This window comes from Garra rufa, unplaced genomic scaffold, assembly GCF_049309525.1.
Source record: "Garra rufa unplaced genomic scaffold, GarRuf1.0 hap1_unplaced_003, whole genome shotgun sequence".
NCBI classification, from domain to species: Eukaryota; Metazoa; Chordata; class Actinopteri; order Cypriniformes; family Cyprinidae; genus Garra; species Garra rufa.
This window is the reverse complement of record NW_027394278.1, coordinates 1,820,859-1,835,570: the sequence shown is the minus strand read 5'-3', so window position 1 is coordinate 1,835,570 and position 14,712 is coordinate 1,820,859. Positions and strand designations below refer to the sequence as shown.

At 38.2% G+C, this 14,712-nt stretch overlaps 11 non-coding genes and 4 pseudogenes across 11 annotated transcripts; all 15 read left to right on the top strand.

The window, feature by feature from the left end:
- The first annotated feature begins 880 nt into the window (after window positions 1-880).
- On the top strand, window positions 881-999 carry LOC141310099 (5S ribosomal RNA). The gene has a single exon (XR_012347645.1). It is a non-coding gene; the product is annotated as a 5S ribosomal RNA (ribosomal RNA).
- A 730-nt stretch (window positions 1,000-1,729) lies between these two features.
- On the top strand, window positions 1,730-1,848 carry LOC141310097 (5S ribosomal RNA). Its single transcript, XR_012347642.1, has one exon. It is a non-coding gene; the product is annotated as a 5S ribosomal RNA (ribosomal RNA).
- A 1,368-nt stretch (window positions 1,849-3,216) lies between these two features.
- LOC141310386 (5S ribosomal RNA) lies at window positions 3,217-3,335 on the top strand. The gene has a single exon (XR_012347931.1). It is a non-coding gene; the product is annotated as a 5S ribosomal RNA (ribosomal RNA).
- A 723-nt stretch (window positions 3,336-4,058) lies between these two features.
- On the top strand, window positions 4,059-4,167 carry LOC141310471 (5S ribosomal RNA; annotated as a pseudogene).
- An 84-nt stretch (window positions 4,168-4,251) lies between these two features.
- On the top strand, window positions 4,252-4,370 carry LOC141310096 (5S ribosomal RNA). The gene has a single exon (XR_012347641.1). It is a non-coding gene; the product is annotated as a 5S ribosomal RNA (ribosomal RNA).
- A 1,370-nt stretch (window positions 4,371-5,740) lies between these two features.
- On the top strand, window positions 5,741-5,859 carry LOC141310095 (5S ribosomal RNA). The gene has a single exon (XR_012347640.1). It is a non-coding gene; the product is annotated as a 5S ribosomal RNA (ribosomal RNA).
- Window positions 5,860-6,582: 723 nt separating this feature from the next.
- On the top strand, window positions 6,583-6,691 carry LOC141310470 (5S ribosomal RNA; annotated as a pseudogene).
- Window positions 6,692-6,775: 84 nt separating this feature from the next.
- LOC141310094 (5S ribosomal RNA) lies at window positions 6,776-6,894 on the top strand. Its single transcript, XR_012347639.1, has one exon. It is a non-coding gene; the product is annotated as a 5S ribosomal RNA (ribosomal RNA).
- Window positions 6,895-8,911: 2,017 nt separating this feature from the next.
- LOC141310091 (5S ribosomal RNA) lies at window positions 8,912-9,030 on the top strand. The gene has a single exon (XR_012347638.1). It is a non-coding gene; the product is annotated as a 5S ribosomal RNA (ribosomal RNA).
- Window positions 9,031-10,398: 1,368 nt separating this feature from the next.
- On the top strand, window positions 10,399-10,517 carry LOC141310385 (5S ribosomal RNA). The gene has a single exon (XR_012347929.1). It is a non-coding gene; the product is annotated as a 5S ribosomal RNA (ribosomal RNA).
- Window positions 10,518-11,240: 723 nt separating this feature from the next.
- LOC141310468 (5S ribosomal RNA) lies at window positions 11,241-11,349 on the top strand (annotated as a pseudogene).
- An 84-nt stretch (window positions 11,350-11,433) lies between these two features.
- On the top strand, window positions 11,434-11,552 carry LOC141310090 (5S ribosomal RNA). The gene has a single exon (XR_012347637.1). It is a non-coding gene; the product is annotated as a 5S ribosomal RNA (ribosomal RNA).
- Window positions 11,553-12,922: 1,370 nt separating this feature from the next.
- On the top strand, window positions 12,923-13,041 carry LOC141310089 (5S ribosomal RNA). Its single transcript, XR_012347636.1, has one exon. It is a non-coding gene; the product is annotated as a 5S ribosomal RNA (ribosomal RNA).
- A 723-nt stretch (window positions 13,042-13,764) lies between these two features.
- Window positions 13,765-13,873, top strand: LOC141310467 (5S ribosomal RNA; annotated as a pseudogene).
- An 84-nt stretch (window positions 13,874-13,957) lies between these two features.
- Window positions 13,958-14,076, top strand: LOC141310088 (5S ribosomal RNA). The gene has a single exon (XR_012347635.1). It is a non-coding gene; the product is annotated as a 5S ribosomal RNA (ribosomal RNA).
- Window positions 14,077-14,712: the final 636 nt, after the last annotated feature.

The following is a 14,712-nucleotide window of genomic DNA, read 5'->3' as shown; positions in this document are numbered from 1 at the left end:
CCTTGTATATAAACCAAATCTATTTAAACCAATCTTCTTTTATGTCTCATTCTTTTAACCACTAGTCATCTCTCACAGTTAAATCTGACCCCATTTTAATCTTGTAACTCTGGATGGGAGACCGCCTGGGAATACCAGGTGCTGTAAGCTTTTGCCTTTTCTTCACTATTTATATAATATGCTGGCTTTTAGAAAGACGTGTTTTACCGCTCTATTTATTACAATCATTTAAATGTATTATAGAGTGTTAAGTGTTTTACATGTTTTTTTAGGCCATTTTATTGCTCTTAACATTTTAAGTGTGTGTGTGTCTTAAATAAATGGATGGTTGGCCTGCCATGTGACTAGACACATGACAGGAAGCAGGAAGTACAACTGTATAAGAGAGCAGCATGACAAACAAAGGACAGTCACCAAACTGTTGGATTAAGGAGTTTGCTAATTTTAGAGCTCACCTTTCCATTCACCACCTGCAAACTTTGGATTACACTTTTTGTGGATTGTATATACAATGGTGGACACTCACATTTGACTTATCAACACACTAGGATTCTTGGACTGTTTTTAGGGTATGGACAAATGAACTGTATTCTTTTAACAGCATTTACCTAGTTTTATCGTGTTGTTTTAAAGTCTTTTATGTTAACCTTGTATATAAACCAAATCTATTTAAACCAATCTTCTTTTATGTCTCATTCTTTTAACCACTACTCATCTCTCACAGTTAAATCTGACCCCATTTTAATCTTGTAACTCTGGATGGGAGACCGCCTGGGAATACCAGGTGCTGTAAGCTTTTGCCTTTTCTTCACTATTTATATAATATGCTGGCTTTTACGGAGGCTGATCTTTAAATAGCCCACTTTTTGGAGCAGCCCTCGCTTACGGCCATACTGCGCTGAGACCGCCCGATCTCGTCTGATCTCGGAAGCAAAGCAGCGTCGGGCCTGGTTAGTACTTGGATGGGAGACCGCCTGGGAATACCAGGTGCTGTAAGCTTTTGCCTTTTCTTCACTATTTATATAATATGCTGGCTTTTAGAAAGACGTGTTTTACCGCTCTATTTATTACAATCATTTAAATGTATTATAGAGTGTTAAGTGTTTTACATGTTTTTTTAGGCCATTTTATTGCTCTTAACATTTTAAGTGTGTGTGTGTCTTAAATAAATGGATGGTTGGCCTGCCATGTGACTAGACACATGACAGGAAGCAGGAAGTACAACTGTATAAGAGAGCAGCATGACAAACAAAGGACAGTCACCAAACTGTTGGATTAAGGAGTTTGCTAATTTTAGAGCTCACCTTTCCATTCACCACCTGCAAACTTTGGATTACACTTTCTGTGGATTGTATATACAATGGTGGACACTCACATTGGACTTATCAACACACTAGGATTCTTGGACTGTTTTTAGGGTATGGACAAATGAACTGTATTCTTTTAACAGCATTTACCTAGTTTTATCGTGTTGTTTTAAAGTCTTTTATGTTAACCTTGTATATAAACCAAATCTATTTAAACCAATCTTCTTTTATGTCTCATTCTTTTAACCACTACTCATCTCTCACAGTTAAATCTGACCCCATTTTAATCTTGTAACTCTGGATGGGAGACCGCCTGGGAATACCAGGTGCTGTAAGCTTTTGCCTTTTCTTCACTATTTATATAATATGCTGGCTTTTACGGAGGCTGATCTTTAAATAGCCCACTTTTTGGAGCAGCCCTCGCTTACGGCCATACTGCGCTGAGACCGCCCGATCTCGTCTGATCTCGGAAGCAAAGCAGCGTCGGGCCTGGTTAGTACTTGGATGGGAGACCGCCTGGGAATACCAGGTGCTGTAAGCTTTTGCCTTTTCTTCACTATTTATATAATATGCTGGCTTTTAGAAAGACGTGTTTTACCGCTCTATTTATTACAATCATTTAAATGTATTATAGAGTGTTAAGTGTTTTACATGTTTTTTAGGCCATTTTATTACTCTTAACATTTTAAGTGTGTGTGTGTCTTTAATAAATGGATGGTTGGCCTGCCATGTGACTAGACACATGACAGGAAGCAGGAAGTACAACTGTATAAGAGAGCAGCATGACAAAAAAAGTCACCAAACTGTTGGATTAAGGAGTTGCTAATTTTAGAGCTCACCTTTCCATTCACCACCTGCAAACTTTGGATTACACTTTCTGTGGATTGTATATACAATGGTGGACACTCACATTGGACTTATCAACACACTGGGATTCTTGGACTGTTTTTAGGGTATGGACAAATGAACTGTATTCTTTTAACAGCATTTACCTAGTTTTATCGTGTTGTTTTAAAGTCTTTTATGTGAACCTTGTATATAAACCAAATCTATTTAAACCAATCTTCTTTTATGTCTCATTCTTTTAACCACTAGTCATCTCTCACAGTTAAATCTGACCCCATTTTAATCTTGTAACTCTGGAAGGGAGACCGCCTGGGAATACCAGGTGCTGTAAGCTTTTGCCTTTTCTTCACTATTTATATAATATGCTGGCTTTTAGAAAGACGTGTTTTACCGCTCTATTTATTACAATCATTTAAATGTATTATAGAGTGTTAAGTGTTTTACATGTTTTTTTAGGCCATTTTATTGCTCTTAACATTTTAAGTGTGTGTGTGTCTTAAATAAATGGATGGTTGGCCTGCCATGTGACTAGACACATGACAGGAAGCAGGAAGTACAACTGTATAAGAGAGCAGCATGACAAACAAAGGACAGTCACCAAACTGTTGGATTAAGGAGTTTGCTAATTTTAGAGCTCACCTTTCCATTCACCACCTGCAAACTTTGGATTACACTTTCTGTGGATTGTATATACAATGGTGGACACTCACATTGGACTTATCAACACACTAGGATTCTTGGACTGTTTTTAGGGTATGGACAAATGAACTGTATTCTTTTAACAGCATTTACCTAGTTTTATCGTGTTGTTTTAAAGTCTTTTATGTTAACCTTGTATATAAACCAAATCTATTTAAACCAATCTTCTTTTATGTCTCATTCTTTTAACCACTACTCATCTCTCACAGTTAAATCTGACCCCATTTTAATCTTGTAACTCTGGATGGGAGACCGCCTGGGAATACCAGGTGCTGTAAGCTTTTGCCTTTTCTTCACTATTTATATAATATGCTGGCTTTTACGGAGGCTGATCTTTAAATAGCCCACTTTTTGGAGCGCCCTCGCTTACGGCCATACTGCGCTGAGACCGCCCGATCTCGTCTGATCTCGGAAGCAATGCAGCGTCGGGCCTGGTTAGTACTTGGATGGGAGACCGCCTGGGAATACCAGGTGCTGTAAGCTTTTGCCTTTTCTTCACTATTTATATAATATGCTGGCTTTTAGAAAGACTTGTTTTACCGCTCTATTTATTACAATCATTTAAATGTATTATAGAGTGTTAAGTGTTTTACATGTTTTTTAGGCCATTTTATTACTCTTAACATTTTAAGTGTGTGTGTGTCTTTAATAAATGGATGGTTGGCCTGCCATGTGACTAGACACATGACAGGAAGCAGGAAGTACAACTGTATAAGAGAGCAGCATGACAAAAAAAGTCACCAAACTGTTGGATTAAGGAGTTGCTAATTTTAGAGCTCACCTTTCCATTCACCACCTGCAAACTTTGGATTACACTTTCTGTGGATTGTATATACAATGGTGGACACTCACATTGGACTTATCAACACACTGGGATTCTTGGACTGTTTTTAGGGTATGGACAAATGAACTGTATTCTTTTAACAGCATTTACCTAGTTTTATCGTGTTGTTTTAAAGTCTTTTATGTGAACCTTGTATAAAAACCAAATCTATTTAAACCAATCTTCTTTTATGTCTCATTCTTTTAACCACTAGTCATCTCTCACAGTTAATTCTGACCCCATTTTAATGTTGTAACTCTGGATGGGAGACCGCCTGGGAATACCAGGTGCTGTAAACTTTTGCCTTTTCTTCACTATTTATATAATATGATGGCTTTTACGGAGGCTGATCTATAAATAACCCACTTTTTGGAGCAGTCCTCGCTTACGGCCATACTGCGCTGAGTGCGCCCGATCTCGGAAGCAAAGCAGCGTCGGGCCTGGTTAGTACTTGGATGGGAGACCCCCTGGGAATACCAGGTGCTGTAAGCTTTTGCCTTTTCTTCACTATTTATATAATAAGATGGCTTTTACGGAGGCTGATCTATAAATAGCCCACTTTTTGGAGCAGTACTCGCTTACGGCCATACTGCGCTGAGACCGCCCGATCTCGTCTGATCTCGGAAGCAAAGCAGCGTCGGGCCTGGTTAGTACTTGGATGGGAGACCGCCTGGGAATACCAGGTGCTGTAAGCTTTTGCCTTTTCTTCACTATTTATATAATATGCTGGCTTTTAGAAAGACGTGTTTTACCGCTCTATTTATTACAATCATTTAAATGTATTATAGAGTGTTAAGTGTTTTACATGTTTTTTAGGCCATTTTATTACTCTTAACATTTTAAGTGTGTGTGTGTGTCTTTAATAAATGGATGGTTGGCCTGCCATGTGACTAGACACATGACAGGAAGCAGGAAGTACAACTGTATAAGAGAGCAGCATGACAAAAAAAGTCACCAAACTGTTGGATTAAGGAGTTGCTAATTTTAGAGCTCACCTTTCCATTCACCACCTGCAAACTTTGGATTACACTTTCTGTGGATTGTATATACAATGGTGGACACTCACATTGGACTTATCAACACACTGGGATTCTTGGACTGTTTTTAGGGTATGGACAAATGAACTGTATTCTTTTAACAGCATTTACCTAGTTTTATCGTGTTGTTTTAAAGTCTTTTATGTGAACCTTGTATATAAACCAAATCTATTTAAACCAATCTTCTTTTATGTCTCATTCTTTTAACCACTAGTCATCTCTCACAGTTAAATCTGACCCCATTTTAATCTTGTAACTCTGGATGGGAGACCGCCTGGGAATACCAGGTGCTGTAAGCTTTTGCCTTTTCTTCACTATTTATATAATATGCTGGCTTTTAGAAAGACGTGTTTTACCGCTCTATTTATTACAATCATTTAAATGTATTATAGAGTGTTAAGTGTTTTACATGTTTTTTTAGGCCATTTTATTGCTCTTAACATTTTAAGTGTGTGTGTGTCTTAAATAAATGGATGGTTGGCCTGCCATGTGACTAGACACATGACAGGAAGCAGGAAGTACAACTGTATAAGAGAGCAGCATGACAAACAAAGGACAGTCACCAAACTGTTGGATTAAGGAGTTTGCTAATTTTAGAGCTCACCTTTCCATTCACCACCTGCAAACTTTGGATTACACTTTCTGTGGATTGTATATACAATGGTGGACACTCACATTGGACTTATCAACACACTAGGATTCTTGGACTGTTTTTAGGGTATGGACAAATGAACTGTATTCTTTTAACAGCATTTACCTAGTTTTATCGTGTTGTTTTAAAGTCTTTTATGTTAACCTTGTATATAAACCAAATCTATTTAAACCAATCTTCTTTTATGTCTCATTCTTTTAACCACTACTCATCTCTCACAGTTAAATCTGACCCCATTTTAATCTTGTAACTCTGGATGGGAGACCGCCTGGGAATACCAGGTGCTGTAAGCTTTTGCCTTTTCTTCACTATTTATATAATATGCTGGCTTTTACGGAGGCTGATCTTTAAATAGCCCACTTTTTGGAGCGCCCTCGCTTACGGCCATACTGCGCTGAGACCGCCCGATCTCGTCTGATCTCGGAAGCAAAGCAGCGTCGGGCCTGGTTAGTACTTGGATGGGAGACCGCCTGGGAATACCAGGTGCTGTAAGCTTTTGCCTTTTCTTCACTATTTATATAATATGCTGGCTTTTAGAAAGACTTGTTTTACCGCTCTATTTATTACAATCATTTAAATGTATTATAGAGTGTTAAGTGTTTTACATGTTTTTTAGGCCATTTTATTACTCTTAACATTTTAAGTGTGTGTGTGTCTTTAATAAATGGATGGTTGGCCTGCCATGTGACTAGACACATGACAGGAAGCAGGAAGTACAACTGTATAAGAGAGCAGCATGACAAAAAAAGTCACCAAACTGTTGGATTAAGGAGTTGCTAATTTTAGAGCTCACCTTTCCATTCACCACCTGCAAACTTTGGATTACACTTTCTGTGGATTGTATATACAATGGTGGACACTCACATTGGACTTATCAACACACTGGGATTCTTGGACTGTTTTTAGGGTATGGACAAATGAACTGTATTCTTTTAACAGCATTTACCTAGTTTTATCGTGTTGTTTTAAAGTCTTTTATGTGAACCTTGTATAAAAACCAAATCTATTTAAACCAATCTTCTTTTATGTCTCATTCTTTTAACCACTAGTCATCTCTCACAGTTAATTCTGACCCCATTTTAATGTTGTAACTCTGGATGGGAGACCGCCTGGGAATACCAGGTGCTGTAAACTTTTGCCTTTTCTTCACTATTTATATAATATGATGGCTTTTACGGAGGCTGATCTATAAATAACCCACTTTTTGGAGCAGTCCTCGCTTACGGCCATACTGCGCTGAGTGCGCCCGATCTCGGAAGCAAAGCAGCGTCGGGCCTGGTTAGTACTTGGATGGGAGACCCCCTGGGAATACCAGGTGCTGTAAGCTTTTGCCTTTTCTTCACTATTTATATAATAAGATGGCTTTTACGGAGGCTGATCTATAAATAGCCCACTTTTTGGAGCAGTACTCGCTTACGGCCATACTGCGCTGAGACCGCCCGATCTCGTCTGATCTCGGAAGCAAAGCAGCGTCGGGCCTGGTTAGTACTTGGATGGGAGACCGCCTGGGAATACCAGGTGCTGTAAGCTTTTGCCTTTTCTTCACTATTTATATAATATGCTGGCTTTTAGAAAGACGTGTTTTACCGCTCTATTTATTACAATCATTTAAATGTATTATAGAGTGTTAAGTGTTTTACATGTTTTTTAGGCCATTTTATTACTCTTAACATTTTAAGTGTGTGTGTGTGTCTTTAATAAATGGATGGTTGGCCTGCCATGTGACTAGACACATGACAGGAAGCAGGAAGTACAACTGTATAAGAGAGCAGCATGACAAAAAAAGTCACCAAACTGTTGGATTAAGGAGTTGCTAATTTTAGAGCTCACCTTTCCATTCACCACCTGCAAACTTTGGATTACACTTTCTGTGGATTGTATATACAATGGTGGACACTCACATTGGACTTATCAACACACTGGGATTCTTGGACTGTTTTTAGGGTATGGACAAATGAACTGTATTCTTTTAACAGCATTTACCTAGTTTTATCGTGTTGTTTTAAAGTCTTTTATGTGAACCTTGTATATAAACCAAATCTATTTAAACCAATCTTCTTTTATGTCTCATTCTTTTAACCACTAGTCATCTCTCACAGTTAAATCTGACCCCATTTTAATCTTGTAACTCTGGATGGGAGACCGCCTGGGAATACCAGGTGCTGTAAGCTTTTGCCTTTTCTTCACTATTTATATAATATGCTGGCTTTTAGAAAGACGTGTTTTACCGCTCTATTTATTACAATCATTTAAATGTATTATAGAGTGTTAAGTGTTTTACTTGTTTTTTTAGGCCATTTTATTGCTCTTAACATTTTAAGTGTGTGTGTGTCTTAAATAAATGGATGGTTGGCCTGCCATGTGACTAGACACATGACAGGAAGCAGGAAGTACAACTGTATAAGAGAGCAGCATGACAAACAAAGGACAGTCACCAAACTGTTGGATTAAGGAGTTTGCTAATTTTAGAGCTCACCTTTCCATTCACCACCTGCAAACTTTGGATTACACTTTCTGTGGATTGTATATACAATGGTGGACACTCACATTGGACTTATCAACACACTGGGATTCTTGGACTGTTTTTAGGGTATGGACAAATGAACTGTATTCTTTTAACAGCATTTACCTAGTTTTATCGTGTTGTTTTAAAGTCTTTTATGTGAACCTTGTATATAAACCAAATCTATTTAAACCAATCTTCTTTTATGTCTCATTCTTTTAACCACTAGTCATCTCTCACAGTTAAATCTGACCCCATTTTAATCTTGTAACTCTGGATGGGAGACCGCCTGGGAATACCAGGTGCTGTAAGCTTTTGCCTTTTCTTCACTATTTATATAATATGCTGGCTTTTAGAAAGACGTGTTTTACCGCTCTATTTATTACAATCATTTAAATGTATTATAGAGTGTTAAGTGTTTTACATGTTTTTTTAGGCCATTTTATTGCTCTTAACATTTTAAGTGTGTGTGTGTCTTAAATAAATGGATGGTTGGCCTGCCATGTGACTAGACACATGACAGGAAGCAGGAAGTACAACTGTATAAGAGAGCAGCATGACAAACAAAGGACAGTCACCAAACTGTTGGATTAAGGAGTTTGCTAATTTTAGAGCTCACCTTTCCATTCACCACCTGCAAACTTTGGATTACACTTTCTGTGGATTGTATATACAATGGTGGACACTCACATTGGACTTATCAACACACTAGGATTCTTGGACTGTTTTTAGGGTATGGACAAATGAACTGTATTCTTTTAACAGCATTTACCTAGTTTTATCGTGTTGTTTTAAAGTCTTTTATGTTAACCTTGTATATAAACCAAATCTATTTAAACCAATCTTCTTTTATGTCTCATTCTTTTAACCACTACTCATCTCTCACAGTTAAATCTGACCCCATTTTAATCTTGTAACTCTGGATGGGAGACCGCCTGGGAATACCAGGTGCTGTAAGCTTTTGCCTTTTCTTCACTATTTATATAATATGCTGGCTTTTACGGAGGCTGATCTTTAAATAGCCCACTTTTTGGAGCAGCCCTCGCTTACGGCCATACTGCGCTGAGACCGCCCGATCTCGTCTGATCTCGGAAGCAAAGCAGCGTCGGGCCTGGTTAGTACTTGGATGGGAGACCGCCTGGGAATACCAGGTGCTGTAAGCTTTTGCCTTTTCTTCACTATTTATATAATATGCTGGCTTTTAGAAAGACGTGTTTTACCGCTCTATTTATTACAATCATTTAAATGTATTATAGAGTGTTAAGTGTTTTACATGTTTTTTAGGCCATTTTATTACTCTTAACATTTTAAGTGTGTGTGTGTCTTTAATAAATGGATGGTTGGCCTGCCATGTGACTAGACACATGACAGGAAGCAGGAAGTACAACTGTATAAGAGAGCAGCATGACAAAAAAAGTCACCAAACTGTTGGATTAAGGAGTTGCTAATTTTAGAGCTCACCTTTCCATTCACCACCTGCAAACTTTGGATTACACTTTCTGTGGATTGTATATACAATGGTGGACACTCACATTGGACTTATCAACACACTGGGATTCTTGGACTGTTTTTAGGGTATGGACAAATGAACTGTATTCTTTTAACAGCATTTACCTAGTTTTATCGTGTTGTTTTAAAGTCTTTTATGTGAACCTTGTATATAAACCAAATCTATTTAAACCAATCTTCTTTTATGTCTCATTCTTTTAACCACTAGTCATCTCTCACAGTTAAATCTGACCCCATTTTAATCTTGTAACTCTGGAAGGGAGACCGCCTGGGAATACCAGGTGCTGTAAGCTTTTGCCTTTTCTTCACTATTTATATAATATGCTGGCTTTTAGAAAGACGTGTTTTACCGCTCTATTTATTACAATCATTTAAATGTATTATAGAGTGTTAAGTGTTTTACATGTTTTTTTAGGCCATTTTATTGCTCTTAACATTTTAAGTGTGTGTGTGTCTTAAATAAATGGATGGTTGGCCTGCCATGTGACTAGACACATGACAGGAAGCAGGAAGTACAACTGTATAAGAGAGCAGCATGACAAACAAAGGACAGTCACCAAACTGTTGGATTAAGGAGTTTGCTAATTTTAGAGCTCACCTTTCCATTCACCACCTGCAAACTTTGGATTACACTTTCTGTGGATTGTATATACAATGGTGGACACTCACATTGGACTTATCAACACACTAGGATTCTTGGACTGTTTTTAGGGTATGGACAAATGAACTGTATTCTTTTAACAGCATTTACCTAGTTTTATCGTGTTGTTTTAAAGTCTTTTATGTTAACCTTGTATATAAACCAAATCTATTTAAACCAATCTTCTTTTATGTCTCATTCTTTTAACCACTACTCATCTCTCACAGTTAAATCTGACCCCATTTTAATCTTGTAACTCTGGATGGGAGACCGCCTGGGAATACCAGGTGCTGTAAGCTTTTGCCTTTTCTTCACTATTTATATAATATGCTGGCTTTTACGGAGGCTGATCTTTAAATAGCCCACTTTTTGGAGCGCCCTCGCTTACGGCCATACTGCGCTGAGACCGCCCGATCTCGTCTGATCTCGGAAGCAATGCAGCGTCGGGCCTGGTTAGTACTTGGATGGGAGACCGCCTGGGAATACCAGGTGCTGTAAGCTTTTGCCTTTTCTTCACTATTTATATAATATGCTGGCTTTTAGAAAGACTTGTTTTACCGCTCTATTTATTACAATCATTTAAATGTATTATAGAGTGTTAAGTGTTTTACATGTTTTTTAGGCCATTTTATTACTCTTAACATTTTAAGTGTGTGTGTGTCTTTAATAAATGGATGGTTGGCCTGCCATGTGACTAGACACATGACAGGAAGCAGGAAGTACAACTGTATAAGAGAGCAGCATGACAAAAAAAGTCACCAAACTGTTGGATTAAGGAGTTGCTAATTTTAGAGCTCACCTTTCCATTCACCACCTGCAAACTTTGGATTACACTTTCTGTGGATTGTATATACAATGGTGGACACTCACATTGGACTTATCAACACACTGGGATTCTTGGACTGTTTTTAGGGTATGGACAAATGAACTGTATTCTTTTAACAGCATTTACCTAGTTTTATCGTGTTGTTTTAAAGTCTTTTATGTGAACCTTGTATAAAAACCAAATCTATTTAAACCAATCTTCTTTTATGTCTCATTCTTTTAACCACTAGTCATCTCTCACAGTTAATTCTGACCCCATTTTAATGTTGTAACTCTGGATGGGAGACCGCCTGGGAATACCAGGTGCTGTAAACTTTTGCCTTTTCTTCACTATTTATATAATATGATGGCTTTTACGGAGGCTGATCTATAAATAACCCACTTTTTGGAGCAGTCCTCGCTTACGGCCATACTGCGCTGAGTGCGCCCGATCTCGGAAGCAAAGCAGCGTCGGGCCTGGTTAGTACTTGGATGGGAGACCCCCTGGGAATACCAGGTGCTGTAAGCTTTTGCCTTTTCTTCACTATTTATATAATAAGATGGCTTTTACGGAGGCTGATCTATAAATAGCCCACTTTTTGGAGCAGTACTCGCTTACGGCCATACTGCGCTGAGACCGCCCGATCTCGTCTGATCTCGGAAGCAAAGCAGCGTCGGGCCTGGTTAGTACTTGGATGGGAGACCGCCTGGGAATACCAGGTGCTGTAAGCTTTTGCCTTTTCTTCACTATTTATATAATATGCTGGCTTTTAGAAAGACGTGTTTTACCGCTCTATTTATTACAATCATTTAAATGTATTATAGAGTGTTAAGTGTTTTACATGTTTTTTAGGCCATTTTATTACTCTTAACATTTTAAGTGTGTGTGTGTGTCTTTAATAAATGGATGGTTGGCCTGCCATGTGACTAGACACATGACAGGAAGCAGGAAGTACAACTGTATAAGAGAGCAGCATGACAAAAAAAGTCACCAAACTGTTGGATTAAGGAGTTGCTAATTTTAGAGCTCACCTTTCCATTCACCACCTGCAAACTTTGGATTACACTTTCTGTGGATTGTATATACAATGGTGGACACTCACATTGGACTTATCAACACACTGGGATTCTTGGACTGTTTTTAGGGTATGGACAAATGAACTGTATTCTTTTAACAGCATTTACCTAGTTTTATCGTGTTGTTTTAAAGTCTTTTATGTGAACCTTGTATATAAACCAAATCTATTTAAACCAATCTTCTTTTATGTCTCATTCTTTTAACCACTAGTCATCTCTCACAGTTAAATCTGACCCCATTTTAATCTTGTAACTCTGGATGGGAGACCGCCTGGGAATACCAGGTGCTGTAAGCTTTTGCCTTTTCTTCACTATTTATATAATATGCTGGCTTTTAGAAAGACGTGTTTTACCGCTCTATTTATTACAATCATTTAAATGTATTATAGAGTGTTAAGTGTTTTACATGTTTTTTTAGGCCATTTTATTGCTCTTAACATTTTAAGTGTGTGTGTGTCTTAAATAAATGGATGGTTGGCCTGCCATGTGACTAGACACATGACAGGAAGCAGGAAGTACAACTGTATAAGAGAGCAGCATGACAAACAAAGGACAGTCACCAAACTGTTGGATTAAGGAGTTTGCTAATTTTAGAGCTCACCTTTCCATTCACCACCTGCAAACTTTGGATTACACTTTCTGTGGATTGTATATACAATGGTGGACACTCACATTGGACTTATCAACACACTAGGATTCTTGGACTGTTTTTAGGGTATGGACAAATGAACTGTATTCTTTTAACAGCATTTACCTAGTTTTATCGTGTTGTTTTAAAGTCTTTTATGTTAACCTTGTATATAAACCAAATCTATTTAAACCAATCTTCTTTTATGTCTCATTCTTTTAACCACTACTCATCTCTCACAGTTAAATCTGACCCCATTTTAATCTTGTAACTCTGGATGGGAGACCGCCTGGGAATACCAGGTGCTGTAAGCTTTTGCCTTTTCTTCACTATTTATATAATATGCTGGCTTTTACGGAGGCTGATCTTTAAATAGCCCACTTTTTGGAGCGCCCTCGCTTACGGCCATACTGCGCTGAGACCGCCCGATCTCGTCTGATCTCGGAAGCAAAGCAGCGTCGGGCCTGGTTAGTACTTGGATGGGAGACCGCCTGGGAATACCAGGTGCTGTAAGCTTTTGCCTTTTCTTCACTATTTATATAATATGCTGGCTTTTAGAAAGACTTGTTTTACCGCTCTATTTATTACAATCATTTAAATGTATTATAGAGTGTTAAGTGTTTTACATGTTTTTTAGGCCATTTTATTACTCTTAACATTTTAAGTGTGTGTGTGTCTTTAATAAATGGATGGTTGGCCTGCCATGTGACTAGACACATGACAGGAAGCAGGAAGTACAACTGTATAAGAGAGCAGCATGACAAAAAAAGTCACCAAACTGTTGGATTAAGGAGTTGCTAATTTTAGAGCTCACCTTTCCATTCACCACCTGCAAACTTTGGATTACACTTTCTGTGGATTGTATATACAATGGTGGACACTCACATTGGACTTATCAACACACTGGGATTCTTGGACTGTTTTTAGGGTATGGACAAATGAACTGTATTCTTTTAACAGCATTTACCTAGTTTTATCGTGTTGTTTTAAAGTCTTTTATGTGAACCTTGTATAAAAACCAAATCTATTTAAACCAATCTTCTTTTATGTCTCATTCTTTTAACCACTAGTCATCTCTCACAGTTAATTCTGACCCCATTTTAATGTTGTAACTCTGGATGGGAGACCGCCTGGGAATACCAGGTGCTGTAAACTTTTGCCTTTTCTTCACTATTTATATAATATGATGGCTTTTACGGAGGCTGATCTATAAATAACCCACTTTTTGGAGCAGTCCTCGCTTACGGCCATACTGCGCTGAGTGCGCCCGATCTCGGAAGCAAAGCAGCGTCGGGCCTGGTTAGTACTTGGATGGGAGACCCCCTGGGAATACCAGGTGCTGTAAGCTTTTGCCTTTTCTTCACTATTTATATAATAAGATGGCTTTTACGGAGGCTGATCTATAAATAGCCCACTTTTTGGAGCAGTACTCGCTTACGGCCATACTGCGCTGAGACCGCCCGATCTCGTCTGATCTCGGAAGCAAAGCAGCGTCGGGCCTGGTTAGTACTTGGATGGGAGACCGCCTGGGAATACCAGGTGCTGTAAGCTTTTGCCTTTTCTTCACTATTTATATAATATGCTGGCTTTTAGAAAGACGTGTTTTACCGCTCTATTTATTACAATCATTTAAATGTATTATAGAGTGTTAAGTGTTTTACATGTTTTTTAGGCCATTTTATTACTCTTAACATTTTAAGTGTGTGTGTGTGTCTTTAATAAATGGATGGTTGGCCTGCCATGTGACTAGACACATGACAGGAAGCAGGAAGTACAACTGTATAAGAGAGCAGCATGACAAAAAAAGTCACCAAACTGTTGGATTAAGGAGTTGCTAATTTTAGAGCTCACCTTTCCATTCACCACCTGCAAACTTTGGATTACACTTTCTGTGGATTGTATATACAATGGTGGACACTCACATTGGACTTATCAACACACTGGGATTCTTGGACTGTTTTTAGGGTATGGACAAATGAACTGTATTCTTTTAACAGCATTTACCTAGTTTTATCGTGTTGTTTTAAAGTCTTTTATGTGAACCTTGTATATAAACCAAATCTATTTAAACCAATCTTCTTTTATGTCTCATTCTTTTAACCACTAGTCATCTCTCACAGTTAAATCTGACCCCATTTTAATCTTGTAACTCTGGATGGGAGACCGCCTGGGAATACCAGGTGCTGT